Source organism: Panthera uncia (genome assembly GCF_023721935.1).
Source record: "Panthera uncia isolate 11264 chromosome C1 unlocalized genomic scaffold, Puncia_PCG_1.0 HiC_scaffold_3, whole genome shotgun sequence".
Taxonomy (NCBI): Eukaryota; Metazoa; Chordata; class Mammalia; order Carnivora; family Felidae; genus Panthera; species Panthera uncia.
Window position 1 is genome coordinate 2,963,030 of NW_026057584.1, and position 16,556 is coordinate 2,979,585.

Below are 16,556 nucleotides of genomic sequence, written 5' to 3' on the forward strand. Positions count from 1 at the left end.
CTGGCGAGCCTCCCTCCAGCCTGTGGGGGCACCGGCAACGCAGGGTTCCTCGTTCCTCCAAGACCGCATCAGGCTGCCTCTGCCCGCGTCTCCGCCGGGCCTCCGTCCCTCCGGGTCTCCTTCAAGTCTCCGCACCCAAACCTCCCCTCCTTCCTCTTCCAAGGACACCGGTCTTGGGATTTAGGGTCGCTCTTTAGGGTCACACTCCAGTAGGACCCCATCTTAACGTATTTACGCCTGCAAAGACTCCAGGTCCAAATCAGGCCACATCCGCGGGTAGTAGGGGTAGGACAGGACGGGATTCAGCCCACTGTAGGAAAGCCGGCCTGAAGGTCAGTCCCGGCCCAGAAAGCAGTGTTCGCAAGCATCCCGCCTCCCTGGACTTCCCGCTGCCTGCGCTGGTGGTGAGCACTTCCCGCCCGCAGAAAGGTGAGTGCGTGAGAACAGGTGGCTGTCGGCCCTTCCCAGTGAGGGAGCAGTGCAGCCCCCACACCTGCAGTTCCAAACAAGACCAAAGCTTCAGTCACTAACCATAACCAGATGTAACACACACACACACACACACACACACACAAACACACACCATGCCACAGTTGGGGGAAGACCTCTGTGGGGGTAGGTGTGCAAATGTATGGTGTGTGTGTATGTGTGTGTGTGTGTGTGTGTGTGTGTGTGGACACCCACAGCTGAGCCTCAGTCTGTGGGCCTTGAGAGCTTTCGTGGACTTGATGTGCTTCCTTAGATAACAGTTACCTTTGAGAGGGGCGCCCGGGTGGCCCAGTCAGTTAAGCGTCTGACCCCGATCTCGGCTCAGGCCATGATCTCATGGGTTCGTGAGTTTGAGCCCCGTATCAGGCTCTGCACCGACGATGTGGAGCCTGCTTGGGATTCTCTCCCTCTCTCACTGCCCCTGTCCTGTTCACTTGCTCTCACTCTCTCTCTCTCTCTCTCTCTCTCAAAATAAATAAACATTTAAAAAATGTCTTTAAGAAATCAGTCGTGGGAGGTGGGAGAAATCGTATTTTTCAGGCTGCAGTGAGTCGTAAAGGGCAGCTGTATTAGCTCAGGCTGCGGTCACAAAGGACCACAGGCTGGGGGGCTTCGGCCCCAGAAATGTATTCTCCCGCAGCCCTGGCAGCCAGAAGTCCACGACGAGGGGCCGTTAGGGCTAGTTGCTGGTGAGGCCTCTTCCCGGCTGGTGGACCGTCCCCCTCCTGCTGCGCCCACACCGCCTTCCTGAGGGAGACGCTGGGAGAGCCCCGGCCTCCGGTGCGTCCTCCTCTTCCTCTGAGGACACCAGCGCTCCGCCCGCGTGGCCTCTTTTAGCCTCCATCACCTCCCGAGAAGCGCGGTCTCCACATACAGTCACCTCGGGGGCTGGGACTTGAACACACGAGTGTTGAGGAACTCGCTTCGATCCATAAGAAGACGTGACCGGAGGAGACGGACCTACTTGAAAGGACACAAAGCACCGAGGAGAAGGAGGCCCCAGTGGGGCTGGAGGAACACAGAGCACGGCACACCCTCGCCCAGGAGCCTGGCGTGGAGGCGTGACCCCTGGAACTACGCCCGCTAGAAACACTTGGAGCTCCCTGGCTCCCTGGAGGGGCCCGGAGTGCTCGTGTGAGGGGGTGAAGAGTGAGGGTCTGAGAGCAAAGTGGCACCCCGGTCTCCCTCGCAGGGTCCCCGGTGGCCTCAGTACCATGTGCGGAAGGAGGGCTTCCCAGGGGACCGCGCACAGACTCGCGGGAGCCCAGAGCCAAGGGGACTCCAGGTGTGGCGGGGTGACTAGGGGACCCGGTGCCACCTGTCCTGAGAACCCGATGGTCGGCAAATGTGAGAGACGGACAGAAGAGCCTGGGTCCTATCAGGCAGTCATAGCAGATAAGAGCTGTCCAGCCGTTCTGTCGTGCTTTCCTCCAACACTCCCCGGGGGCCAGCCCCGTTTCAGCCTCCAGACCCCCTCGACTGTGCTGCACGCCACACTGGAATACACAAAGCTCAGAGGGCTCCCGGGAAGCCACCTGAGGGGCTTTACTTCCCCTCACGGCACACACAGACAGTAAAGGGGGTCCTTCCCTTTCCCTAGAGGAGCTCGGGGTGGCTCAGAGCAGGCTCCGGGGCTCAGGGGCACCAGGCCCTCGCAGAGCCCCCACCCCCTCACCGGTGGGTTGGCACTTCTCTCAGGAAAATGCACAAACGGTACCCTGCTCATGAAATCGGTGTGCCAACTACCAACACCCACCAAGGAAAGCCCACGATTCACCCCGCAATGCGGCCCTTGGCTTCTGAAGAGGCCACCCCAAAGCAGCCAGCCAGCAGAGGGCGCCCCGCAGTCCCCGAACCTCCATTCGACTTGGGCTGGCATCTCCGTCTGGGCTCCTCAGCACCTCTGCTCACGGGAGGTGGTGATGGCCCCATTCACCGCACATGGAGTGGGTTTATTTGCTGCCGGGACTTTCCAGTCGCTTAGGGTGAAAATAATTGCATCCACATGGCATCTGTTTATAGAGGATTTCACTCGTGTTTCACTGAGTACCTTCCTTTTTAACTCAGTGACTGAACCACCACCCACCAGGTTCCCCTTCTTCGGTTACCGCCGTTTCCTGTTCCCTGAGCACAGTTTGGGTTCTGTTAAATGGTGTCAGGTATGGCGCAAGAGGGCCTCAAGTGTTGAGTAAGGGTTAAAGATGGCCCACCACACATGAACTATAGAGACCCCCTCAACCGCGTTAGCCCTCTGGGCCTCAGTGTCCCCCCTCTGTAAGGCAGCAACAATAACTCTGCTGACTACTTCATGGGGCAATTATGAAAATCAAATTTAAAACTCATCTGATAAAAGGCAAGCTGCTGCTGAAACAAGCAGTCTGGAATTATTTCATCAATCTGCTCGATCGTGGCAGAATAGCTCGTATCAGACCAAACTCCCCGCCAACAATAACAAGGAACGCTGGATGAAACACAAAGATCCCAGGGAGAAGAAAACTGACCGATGCGAGTCTGACACCAAGTGCCGCTCCCACCCTCCAGGTGTTTGACAGTTCATCAGCAGCATGGATTGGAGAGGACTGGAAGCCGAGCAGAAAGCGGCTGTGAGAGAAGCAGATTTTCGTCAGTCTCACAGGTCTGAGAGAGAGAAACAAAAAGCTGGAGTTCAAGGAAGCAAGTCAGCCAAAACGTGAGGACTTTAGGAAACAAGGAGAATGCACAGAAGTGAGCCCAACACTCTTCACCAAAGAGTGTGATCTCCTCAAAGTGATTCCTGATTTGTGACCAGCAGCCCACAGGCTGACAGGTCCTGGAGAAAGCAAGTCAAGAGTCCAAAAAGCCAAGCAGAGCTTCAGGCAACCCCCACTATGCTGTGGAGTCGTTAGAGTTCAGGGCGCATCAAGGAGCACAGCTGTGAACAAAGACAATCCAGAAATAGACTTGGCCTTGCGAAGACTAAAACCACCTCAAATCACTTCACCATCTCATTACATTAAATCAGTCTACCCCTGATCTAACTGCCTGTCATAAACCAAAGTAAACCCTCTCTAAAGGAAGATAATGTCATTCAGAACTGCATCAATTTCTGGTACAATGCCCAACATGCAATCAAAAATTACCAGACACACTGGACACAGGATCAGGAGGAAAAGTGACAAGAGAATAAGAACATAGAAACGGTTCAAATAACCATCAACGGTAGAATAAACAAATTAAAACATAGCATATTCATATATTGGATTGCTACATACCAATTGAAAAACTGCTATGCAAAACAATATAGATAAATTCAGCCATAATATTAGTAAACAACTCAGGCATAAAATTACATAATATGGGACCCATTTATAGGAGATTCAAAGATAGACAAAAGTAATCCATGGTGATAGAGGTCAAAGAAATGGTTATCTTTGAGGGAAATATCATATGCAAGGGATGTGAGGGAGACTTTGGGGTGCTAGGAACTTAAAATATCCTGATACAGGTGATTACTATTTCAATATGAATGTAGATAAAGATGAGATAGAGATAGAGATTGAGGTAGAGATAGAGGTGTGTGTGTAACAAATCATCAGGCTAAACATGGGATTGATACATTTTATCATATATAAATGAGACCTTATTGAAAAAAGAAGAGAGGGAAATAACATTTTAAAAAAATAGAACTCGGGGCGCCTGGGTGGCGCAGTTGGTTAAGCGTCCGACTTCAGCCAGGTCACGATCTCGCGGTCCGTGAGTTCGAAACCCGCGTCAGGCTCTGGGCTGACGGCTCAGAGCCCGGAGCCTGTTTCCGATTCTGTGTCTCCCTCTCTCTCTGCCCCTCCCCCGTTCATGCTCTGTCTCTCTCTGTCCCAAAAATAAATTAAAAAAAAAAAAAAATAGAACTCAATACATGACTTTAAAAGCAAAGTATACAGGGTGCCTGGTGACTCAGTCAGGGGCCGCATCTCAACCCTAAACTCTAAAATTGTACATCCAACTATACCCGTTCCACATTTTTCACTAGGAGGCCTCAAAGATACCTCAACGGGAACATTCCCAAGACCAAGTCTCATCTAATAGCATCCACATCAGTGAATGGCAAGACTCTATCCAGTTGCACGAGGTAGAAATCTAGGCACAGTTTTGACACCTTGATACCTTCCCCCTCCTCTGCACTCATGACCTGATCAGCCACCAAGACCGGAAGGTCCAACTCCCTAAACAAGCCTAACATCAGCGCGCTTTTCTCCATTCCGCTCTCCTACCCCACCGACCACCACACCGTCCAAGCTGCAGCGTCCCAGCTGGCCTCAGGAAAGAGCCAAATCGTTGGCTTCCCCTAGACACCAAGACTGGCTCTTGTGGCCAGTAGAGCTTTTCAAGATGCACGTCCCATTGTGACTTTCCCTACTTAAAACCGTGAGGTGGCTTCCTGAGGCTGTTGGGATGAGGACCAGAGTGCTCACCTGGCCTGGTGCACACCCACGATCTCCACCTGCTGGCCTCTCCAGCCCCCTCACTCCCCTCTCCCTCCAGCCTCACTGGCCTGCCTCCTCTCAGCCCCTGGGGTGGTGCGGCGCCCCTCCCCCACAGGCCTCTGCACAAGATCCCCCTCTCCCTCCACCCTCAGACCTGCCACTTCTCCTAGTAAACTCCCAGATTTGGGCTAGGTGTGGCTTCTCCTGGGGAGCCCTTTCCCCCACTACTTTAATACCTGCCTCATTAAACAGTGCTCCTTCCCTAGCTACCCCCTGCTCGGGTTCATTTAACCCTTGAAATAAGCCTAAGCAGTGGAGGATGTTCTTGGTCTCCCCCCACCCCCTGCACATGAAGAGACTTCTCTTCTCCCAGAGAAGAGAAATGGCCAAGGTCACAGAGCTGGGGACAGGTCCCTCTCACTGAAGGCTCAGTACACATCCGATTAATGGAGAGAAAAAAAACTAGCCGGCAAGTACAGCTCACTTAGAAAATTATGACACTAAGAACAAGCAGACAAGTAAAATGCCGTGATGAGGCGTTCCTTACTTTGAAATTCCTTCCCTCCTGCGTGTTCTCTTTCTCCCTCGCTCTTTTCCTCTCTCCCTGCATTCAGTAGCTAACCTGTCTCTCTTTAAATAATTCCCAAGGAAGCAGCCTGAACAGTCTTTCCCACAGATTTGAAAATTCCCTGCAATAAAAATGTCAAGGGTGAAATAAGGCAATGCATTTTCTCAGTCCCACCTCAGGCCAAGTTACACAGTAAAGGACCAAAAACTGAACAATAAAACTCGGGGTGAGGGCCACCTTTAACTTGCTGGGGCCCTGGCTGAGGTCCGTATTCAATGCAGCGGGTGGGGCAGCTGAAGCTGTCACTCTCCAGAGTTCTCGTCCATGGCTGCAGTCTGCTCAGCCCCCCTCCCCTGCCCCCTCCCCTGCCGTGGCAGGTACAAAGCCTGGAGGAACTCCGATCCTCTCTCACAGGGCTGATTGCTGCCACACTGTCCTTTCTCGCCAGAAGTAAAAGTTTGCATTGTGCCCGCTCAGAGTTCCTCCACCAGAAGCCCTGAGGGTCCCACGTCCCCAGGGCTCTGGAAGCCGTCCCTTTCGTGGCTCTGCCCTGGGTACAATGCACCTGCTAAACTGAACCCAGGATGGTGATCACGCGTGTCCCAAATGGACCAGTTCTGCCATGCCGACAGCACATCCGCAGTGGAAGCCCGGGGTGGGGGGGGTGGCTAGGCTGATCCCTGTACCAATGGAGACTGTGGAGACTGTACTTGCAGGCATCTCACACCCAGGACAGTGACCAGGACCTTTGTCATCACTGTCTTTCACCAGGCAGCCTATTCATGCTTCCCACTGACTCTGGACCCATGGCGCCGCCTCTGGGTCTGTGACATGCCTCAGGACCACTGCCTCTTCTCTGGGCCTGCCCAAGATAAGGTCAGGGCCCAGACTAAAGACCCAGGTGTGGGCCCTCCCGAGGGTCCTCATCCCCAAGATGCCCCACAACAGGCAGTGCCACACTTGTAAAGCCGATTTAGATTTGAAGGGCCTTTGGGGGGAAATGCTGCTTGTTTCTAGAGGCAAACCAGACATGGGTGATGCCCCGATGATGTACTGATCCCCAAGGCTTCGTTCTGTTCCACTGTTCATTACCCTGGATTGGAACCCCCACACAAATTCCCCATGTGCAGTCAAGGGCAAATCCAATCTCCGCGCTCCTCTGAGGCATCCTTCGTTTCGATGCTGCCATCACGGACAAGAATGGGAAATGCCAAAGATACTTGGTTATTCACCAGAGACTGTTCCTCCCTGTGATTTTGTAGGTAAAGAAAATCAGAGCCAGAGCACGGATACCCTGCCTAAGGCAAGAGGCCCAGCTGGCAGCAGACCCAGAGCCCTCCAAGGCCTTCAGGTAGGTTCTGTGTCCACAGGAAGACTCACGTTAGGGCAGGTGCACTTGTCTCCTTCAGCAGGAAGACCCTACAGGACTCTAACACTGTCCCCACCACCCAGGGGCCTTCTGCTTGTCCCTCCTGGCTCCGTAAACCTAGTGCTTTTGGTTTTCTTCCCATTTTCTGTAGAGATTAAGATAATGTTTGAAATCTAAGGTCCTTCTAAGTATCAGTGACAAGGGAGCACTGGGTTTGGGGCTTCCCCTGAGATGGCTGATGTGTCATGATATAAACCTAGTCCAAAGGAAATCAGCATAGACAGACGGACACACACACATGCACACACACGCACACACACACACACACACACACACACCACAGTGGTGTCTGAGGAAGCCTGGGGGAGAGTCAGGACTTTCAACACTGCCCAGTGGTAATGAGGAGACCACCCTGCAGCCCACACCCCTACAGCTTCTGGGGAGGCATCCTCTCCACCCCCCAGGGTGTCAACAGACATGAGGGGAACCTGGACTTCAACCCCACCTGACAGTAACTCCTCCCAGCGACGAGGTATCAGGGGTTACCTGCTAAGGCAGGTTTTATTTGAGATAAAACTCCAAATACCCAAAATGTTCAGGATACAACCAAAAATCACTCACCATTCCAAGAAACAGAAAACTCTCAACTTGAATGAGAAAAGACGGTCAGCAGATGCCAACACCAAGCTGACGCGCACAGGAAGTACCCGGCAAGGATTCTGAAGCAGCCATCATAATAATGCTTCAACAAGCAATTACAAACACTCTGGAAATCAATGAAAAAACAGAAGCCTCAGCAAAGAAACAAGATGTGGAGAAGCTAATGCACATTTTATAACTGAAAAAATACCGTAACCAATGCTTTTTTTTAAAAACTCACTGGAAGGCTCCCCGGCAGAGCAGAGAAGGCAGAGGAGAGACTTGTAAACTGGAACAGCAGAAATTTCCAGTCTGAACATCACAGGAAAAGCAGGCTGGCAACAAAAATCCACAGAGTCTCAGGGACCTGTGGGGATGATGACGTGAGATCTGACACTCATGTCATCAGAATCCTGGGGAGAGGGAGACACACACACATACACACACAGAGACAAGAAGCGAAGCAAACGCCAGGAAGAGTAAAACGTAAAGACATCTGCACCGAGACACGTCATAAGACTCCTCGAAGCTAAGGACAAAGAAAACACCTTGAAAGGAACAAGAGAAAAACATCTTTTTATTTATTTATTTATTTATTTATTATTGAAGTAATCTTTACACCCCGACGTGGGGCTCGAACTCACGACCCCAAGATCAAGAGTCGCAGGCTCTTCCACCTGAGCCAGCCAAGTGCCCCCAGAAACATCGTACCTATATAAGAAAAGCAATTTAAATGACATGATTTGTCATCAAAAACCACGGAGACCAGAATGACGAGGCACAGTATTTGCCAAGTGCTGAAAGAAAAGAACCAGGCTGAGCCGGACTCCGCTGGCCGCTCAGTTCCTTCTGTGAAACCGGCAGGGTCAGAGCCAGCCCGGCCTCACTACCCCTGCCACCCACTGAGCCTCCCAAGTGAGGCCCATTTTACCAGAAATCAAGCACAAGCATACACGTTGACCTGTTGAGGATTTTCTGTATTTATGTTGTCAAATAACAAGTTTTGCTTTCAACGTTCTGATTCTTATGCTATTTATTTATTTGTTTTTCTCGTGAATTGCCTCAGTGCACCCAACACGAAGCCCTACATTTGTCACCATTGCCAGAGTGCTCGTCATAGGTTTTCTCCAAGTACCCTGTGCCACAGCGGGGACACCTGCTTCCATTCCCAGTTGCCAAGGCTTTTTTTAAAACACTTTTTTTACATCTACTAATACAATCATATGATTTCACCCCTTAATCTGTAAATATCAGATATACAATTTATTGTATAATGTAAACATTATTAAGGAAGGCGAAAACACAAACACACCCCCCAAAATGTGTACTGCCTCAAAAATGAGAAGTTTAGGGGCGTCTGGGGGACTCAGTCGCTTAGGCATCCAACTTCAGGTCATGATCTCGCGGTTCCAGAGTTCGAGCCCCGCGACAGGCTCTGTGCTGACAGCTCGGCCTGCTTTGGATTCTGTGTCTCCTCTCTCTGCCCCTCCCCCACTTGTTCTCTCTCTCTCTCTCTCTCTCTCTCTCGTATATAAACATTAACAGCAATTGAAGTGTCACTTATGTAACAACCCCAGGTGGAGGTTCCTGATTGGCAGGAAGCCCCCCCCCCCAACTCCCGCACTTGGCTATACTCTCCCCTCCCCGCCCCTTCCCGCCCCCAGCCCTCTGCTATCCCCGAGGAGCCTGCCTCCGTCTGCGTCCAGGGAGCAGGCGCCTGGGGAGGGAGCCTGCAGGAGCCCCATCCCGGGGACTGCTTTCCACTGGCCTCGGCCGCGCGCCTCCCTGAAACGAGTCGGTACTAACTCGGTCCTACGAAACAGGAGCACGGACTCTGGCGCAGAGCCAGCGGCTGCGGATACAAACCCAAGGGGGGCTTAACGCATCCTACTTTCTACGTCGCTAAGCCAGCTCGCCGGATTTCCTTTCGGATCTCGCCTCTGTGCCTGAGCTAGACCAGGGTGCCTTTTCCCTCCCGCATCTGCTGGGTTCTGTCATCAAGGCCATGCGAACTTCGCAAAACGAGTTTAGTCGTTCAAGGGTTGTGCAAACGCACTGCCTCCCTCCCATCAGCTCGAACTCCCTTTCGCAGCCGGCCTCCGAGACCGCGGCGTCTCTCCGGCGCCGGCGGCCGCCGAGCCAGGCTCTGCCGGTAGAGGGAGCTGGAGGGACGCTGGAGGAGGGCTTGCCTTCCTCCCTGCTCCCCGGGCCCGGGCTGGAGTCGGCGCACCCGGGGAAGCCCGCCTCCCGGGAGTGTCGGGACACCCGAGACGGCTTCCCCGAGGACAGGTCAGCGGCACCCACCGCAGGCAGCTTCCTGCAGCTTCTGCAGGTGGCCCAGCCACCTTCTGGAGAGTTCAACGACACCCCCATGGAGGGCTTGCCAGCCGCGCCCCAGCAGGCTCCTCGGCAAGTCTGGTGGTACCTCCCTTCCCCAGGGGCAGTTTCCAGGTGATCGGTGTAGACCTCCCGAAGGTGGGGGCGAGGGGAGCGGGACCGGGAAGGCGGGGTCTAGCTTCTGCTTGCTCGGAGTTCTTGCCCACCAGTCTTCCCCAACAAATATGGACCGACTCCGGTCCAGATCCAGCCAACACATTCCTCTGCAGTCGGCTGAGCTGAACCAGCACCATCTCCAACAAGGTCTCAATCCCCACGCCTGAGGGAGGGAGTCCTCCCCTCCACATTCTTCCTTCCTCGTTACTCTCCCTCAGGGTATTCCTTGGAATCCTCTGGCACCTCCACATAGTAGTTAGATCCCAGGAAACAGTCAATATTCTTCACATCACACCTGCTTTGTTCAGATTGTGGTGTGGTTACTCTGGACTGGACTGGACCCTGACGGACACAACACTGGTACCGGGAGTTTCCCAAGGGATAGACGTGCATGGGCGGGGCCTGGGGATTAATTTGTACTCTTAATCTTAGATATACGTGGTTGAACTCACTACCTGTGGGAAATGCGATGCTAGTAACCCATGGCATGCACTGTGTAAGACAAAAGTGTAGATATAAAATATAATTTATAAAATGTATGATTATTTGATGGCAAAAAAATAAAATCAATCTTTTCATTGAGTAGTTTGTACTTGTTTTTAATTTTTTTAAGTTTATTTTTGAGAGAGAGAGAGAGAGAGAAGATGAGCAGGGGAGGGGCAGAGAGAGAGGGAGACACAGAACCCGAAGCAGGCTCCAGGCTCCGAGCTGTCAGCACAGAGCCCGACGCGGGGCTCGAGCTCACAGACTGAGACACCATGACCTGAGCCGAAGGCCGATGCTCAACCGACTGAGCCACCTAGGCACCCAAGAGTAGCTTGTGTTTTTTTAACAGTTAATCAAGCTCTGGCCTCGGCTGATTGGAATTCTGACCAAAGCAATTGCCTTGGAGCCCCAGTGGTTGCTGAATTTGTTTGTTTTATGGAAGTAATGACGACTACAGAAACTCGGATGTGGGACCACCTCTTGAGTGCATGAGTGCTCACACAGAGAAGGTGACAAGTCATGGTGAGACCCAGAGAATTTCAAGGACAGCTGTAAAGGAAGCTTTCTCCTTGTAGTCACAGGGCTGATATTTCCCCTTCTCAAGGGAAAGCCAGGACACTGACTGGGAGAGGATCCTGAAACTCGGAGAGGGGACATCTGGTCAGACCCAGATGCAACTGACCATCATAAACCCTGAGTCACTCTGTGCCTCTCTTATCAGTAGTAAGTTTGCCCCACGGTGTCTTAGAAGATTAATCTTCCTTTGCTTGAAAATCCTGTGACGACCTTGCCAAGGAAAGGGATGACTGGAAAGGGGATACTCATTCACCACAATACCCTCTGTTGCCACCAGACCCATAACTAGCCCCAAAGTGCAGAGTGCTTCAGAGGGACACACGGGTCCACACTATGCCCCAGGAAGAATGGTTTGCACACCGAGGAAACAAGTAAGACTTTGCTAGTATATATCAGCAGAAATATGGGGAACATGTGTGGATTCTAAGGGTGTCAGAACAAAGCGGATGGAATGTAACACCAGGTCAGACCAAATTTATTGATGATGGTAAAGTCACTAGAGTCCAGATTTAAGGTTCTCACTTGGGCAGCGGGAGGTGGCTCTAAGAGCGTATTTGGTTGCTTAAACTGAAACCTAAACTCAAAAACGGCCTCCATTTAACAAGGTGATAGGAATGTCGGACTGGATTTATCGTGTGAGACCTGCACCTTTATCTCCTAACTACACACTTCAAGAAGGCCCAGGAGATACTCCCTTCACGAGGGCACTAAGAAATACATTCGTGGGAGGAGCACCCGCATCCTTGAAAAGCTCTGGGATTACTCTCCTTGGCAGGTAGGTGTGATGGAGGGGATACTGCCACTGGGATGGGCTGATGGCTCACTTCAGCGGGGGTGATGGGATCTGGAGGAGCAGAGGCCACACGGCAGGACTTGACCGCCAAAGGCAGGGGGCTGCATCTGCCACGAAGGACGGCAGGTATGTAGCAGTCAGCAGAATGCCACAGTCCACAGGGATCTCTGACAGTGGTTAACTGAACGCGGTGCCTCTAGAAAAGAATACTGATGATAAGACATGGCAAAAAAAAAACCAAAACACTTTAGATCCAGTAACCCAAAACCTGACTTGGGTCTCATCTGTGGGTCGTGACTGCCTCTCAGCCAGTCCCTAGAACTAATTCAGTGTACAGGCCTCCAGCCCCTGGCTGAAGGGGAGGCTGGGTCCCCGGAAGAACACTGCCACCCGGCCTCAAGTACACCACCTGGATCCAAGCCTCCCCAAATCCATTCTCCACTTGTCAATAGAGGGCGCTAGGGGGGCCCTGCGAGGAGGAAGGGACTTCTCTTCAAAGTTGCATTGGACTTCCTTCCTCCCTACGCCCAGGCACTGGGCAGGTACGGGACACTCTGGTTTCAGCAGCACCCAGCAGCTTCGCGGCGTTCCCAGGGAGCCCGGCCTGCCCCGGCTAGCTTCCCACCAAGTTTCATCTCGCCCCCTACACTTAGGCGGCTGCCCAGCAAATTTCTCTGGCACTCCAGCAGGTGGACCAGCCAGTGGCCTTCTCTGCCCTAGAGTGGGAGGCAACCACTACAGACCCCCCCTTCCCCTCCCCCACGATCTAAAAGTAAAGCATTCCTATGCAGCCTCCGGTAAGCCAGAACACCACAAAGCAAAGAAACTATGGCCATTCATTTATATGGAAAATTTTTGAGGGTTCCCAGACCCCAAAATCACCTTTTAGACTTTTCTGATTACCTCAGGACACAGCTCGCTAACAGATGCACAAAATAAATCGAGACACAACACAGATGCTCACACAGTTCAAAGCTACGGTCTCCTGGTGCTGAGATGCCGAGCGCGGGTTCCTGGGGAAGGAGCTTAGCGGGGCCGCTCTCACCACTCGGGGCACGCGCTGCCTCCGTGATGGCTCACTGCACGATGGATGCTCAACACTACTTTTGCTTTTCACCTTTTTCACAGAAGTGAAAACGCCCTTCGGATTTCTTTCAGTCAGCAAAAATAGGCACTAATACGGGTCTATGGTAAAAGTGAAGAGGTGCTGATGCGAACTTTCAAAACGTGGAAGATACCTGTAGATGTGGACGGTGAGCATAGGTAGAGGAGATCCGGGCCTGAAGATCCTGAGAATTTCTGCACACTCTCCTCTGGCGAAGCTACAGTTACCAGAGCATCCAGAAATGCCCATTTGCAAGGGCACATCCCTCCTAACTGGGCCAGTCTTCCCCACTCCCTATTACACCTGGTGTTTCTGCACTAATTATGGCTCCTACATCGCCCCTGCACGCCCCACAGTCAAGGACACCTGCCTCCTAGGTTCTGGACTTCAGGGGTCATGGCTCCTAGGTAGATCGTGGGAAGCTTTCTTCCCAGCTCAGCAGTGCTGGGAAATGTGGGGCATGCCCTGGGTACAACAGACCAAACTCAGGCCGCCTGAGATGCAGTGCTGGGGACTGGGGGACGGGCAGCCACACCAACCACCTCTTCAGGGTGACCTCCAGACCCCAAAATAATCCTGACATCCAGGCCACAGCACTGAGCCCACAAAGCCCTTCAGTCATTCCCTGAAGGTCTTGGGGGGCAATGCAAATCAAGCCAAAAGCGGACTGAGAGTTCTTCCCTGTCATCAACTCTTCCTCACCACGCATCCCCTCAATGCTGCAGACCCCAATTCTGCGCTCAACCCACCCCACAGTCAACAGAAACCCCCAGACCAAAAAAAGGTGGCTTAAACAATAAGGCTTTTATTTCCACACCCAGCAGATTAATGGGAGGAAGGCAGTTCCTTGGGAAGTTTGATCTGGAAGCTGGACGAAGCCAACAAAGAGCCCTATGAGGCCAATAATATCTCTGAAAAAAAGGTAAACGATCCCTATAAGCCACAAAACGAGCCCAGCTGAGGTCCTCCTCGCCAGAGCTGAGACACACATAGACCCTAACTAGTCAAGCAGAGAATAAAGTCCACCGGTGGCCTCAGGCTGCTTCTGAGTGTCCCCAGGGACTGGGAAGAGCAGTGAGATGAGTCCCTCCCAGCTGGCAGAGCTGGTGACGGGCTTCTGTCGCAGGCACTGAGAAAGAACTTTGGCTGGGGTCCCCGCAGGTCAGAAAGTGATCGAAGCTCGGAAGAGCCTCCCACACACCTGGCACTCACTAGGAATATAGCCAGCGTGGGTGTGTAACCCTACGACGTTCAACTTCCGGCCGATTGCATCCTCTCGGAGGCTATTCTCAGAGGTTCTCTCCTGCGCATTGGGTCATGCTCGACAAGGAGAACGCATTCCCTGCACACTTAAAGCCTTTCTCCAGTGTGCTGCTGAACGAGGTAAGGCCCTTGGCTGAAGGTTGTCTCACACCGGCTGGCTACGCTCAGAAGGCCTTTGTGGAGACTTTTCTGGTGCTGAATGAGGAAGACTCTGGTGCAAGGCCTTCGTCCCCCTCTGCATTCATAAGGTCTTCCTCGAGTGTGAATTTGCTAGAGGTGAAGGCGGCCGGATCTGCAGCTTAACGCTTTCTCACACTAGTCATCCTTCCAAAGCTCTTGTGCAGCACAAATGTGGCCTTGGCAGAAGGTTTTCCCACATCGGCTGCACTCCTAACAGCTTTCTAGGCTGGGAACTGCCCAGCGCTGCATTATAGCAATTCATTCTGCGCCTTCAGAGGCAGTCTCTCCGGGGCGAACATCCTGATGCTGGCTGCGTGAGCTCAGCTGTGGCTAAGACGCCAGCACTACGGGGCTTCGGGGACCATTCTCTCGCGCACCTTCCCCGGATGTGGCCTTCCCACACCGGCTGCGCCCACGAGGCTGTTCTCCAATGGGAACCGTGCTGCTGGCTGCGGGCGGCCCGCTCGCGTCTGCTGTGCCTTCCCGAGGGAAAGGCGGCCCCAGCCGCCCCGCTCCTGCGTGGAAGCCGGCGCGGACGGGGACGGTCCTCCCCGGCCCCCGGACTCGGCGGCCCCTCCGCAGGCTCTCTCCCCGCGGCTGCTTCGGAGCTGGTTCACGTGGAGGCCGAAGCCTCGCTCGCACGCCTCCACACACGCAAGGTTCTGCCCGCGGCCACGCCTCTCCCGGACCCGCCCGGCCGCCCCGCCCCGAGACACTGACAAAACACCCCGCCCGAGGGAGCCGGCCCCGTCGCATCACCGCGCGGCGGGCTCCCAGCCTCGTCCGGAGGGGCGGGGGATGGGAGGTGGCCCCACTCCTCCCGGGGCCGGCACCGGGCCACGTCCGCGGGCAGCGGGTCCTGAAAGCTCCCGCCCCGCCCGCCCTCTCCACGACGGCTCACCGGCACCGCGAGACCCCGCCCGACCGCCGAGAGTTCGGCACCAGAGGCCCCGCCCCCTCCTAGTCCGCGAGCACGGGAACACCCTCCCGGCTTTTCACTGGCCCGACGCTGTGTGACGTCACCAAAATGGGCGCCGGGAAATGACATTTCCACACGGGGCGGGGCTTCGCGTCCTCTTAAAGGAGACGCGCCAAGACTTATGAGGCCAATGCTCCAATGACACTTCCTGCAGAGCGGTGGAGGCTGTGGTTACTGTCCGAGCACCTCCGTAGAAAGTTCTATTTTTCCAGAAATTTGTCCATGTTCTCTAAATTTTCACATTTCTTATCACAAAGTCGTTGATGATATCCGTATTAATGGATAGCAACATTATCTGTAACACTGCCCTTTTTAATAGGGATTTGTATGCCTTTTTGTCTTGACTAGCCTTTCCGAAGGTGTGTATATTTTAGTTAGAAAGAAGCATATTTTGGCTTGGTTGCTGCCCTCTCGTTTTTGTTTTTTAATGAATTTCTGCTCTTTCTTACTTTCCCCCCTTCTCTCTCTGGGTTCATTTGGCTGTTACTTTCTTACCTCATACTATCAGCCTTTCTTTTAGGCTTCACCCCTCCACCTCTCCCCACAGAAAATGAGGATCGTATGTACAGCTTTCACTCACACACACTTCCCCACCCTCTGACCCTCTTCAGAGCTTTATGGCTGTATGGTTCAAACTCAGTGTTGATCCTATTAGGACCATGTCAATACTAACCCCTGCTGAGTCAGCTAGTATTACCGGGGTAACTTTTTCTTTCCCACCCACCCTTTTCTTTTCCTTGGAGTATGTCCCTTGGTTTCCTAGGAACTTGTCAATAACTGAATCCCAACTCCTGTACAAGTACGTTCAGAGGCGAGAAGCAGTCTTAATAACTAAGACATCTCTGGGGCTCGCTCACATCTAATCGAGACTGGATGCCTTCTCTTCTGACGTACAGCCGCCATCCTGGAAGCTTTCACTGTGCCAGCTTCCACCTTGCGCCTTGGCGTTGGGTCCGTTTCCTGTATACCGTGGTTTCTCCTTTCTTGGTTTACTTCATTTTGGAGGAGTAGTACATTAACTAGTGGTTTCTGCGGTGTATGTGAGACATAAATTTTTAAAGAAACTAAATCTTTAGCTTGACTCTTAAGCTAGCTCAAAATATTCCCTCCAGAATTATGAAAGTCAAGGTCCACATTCCTCTACGGTCCCATGTGG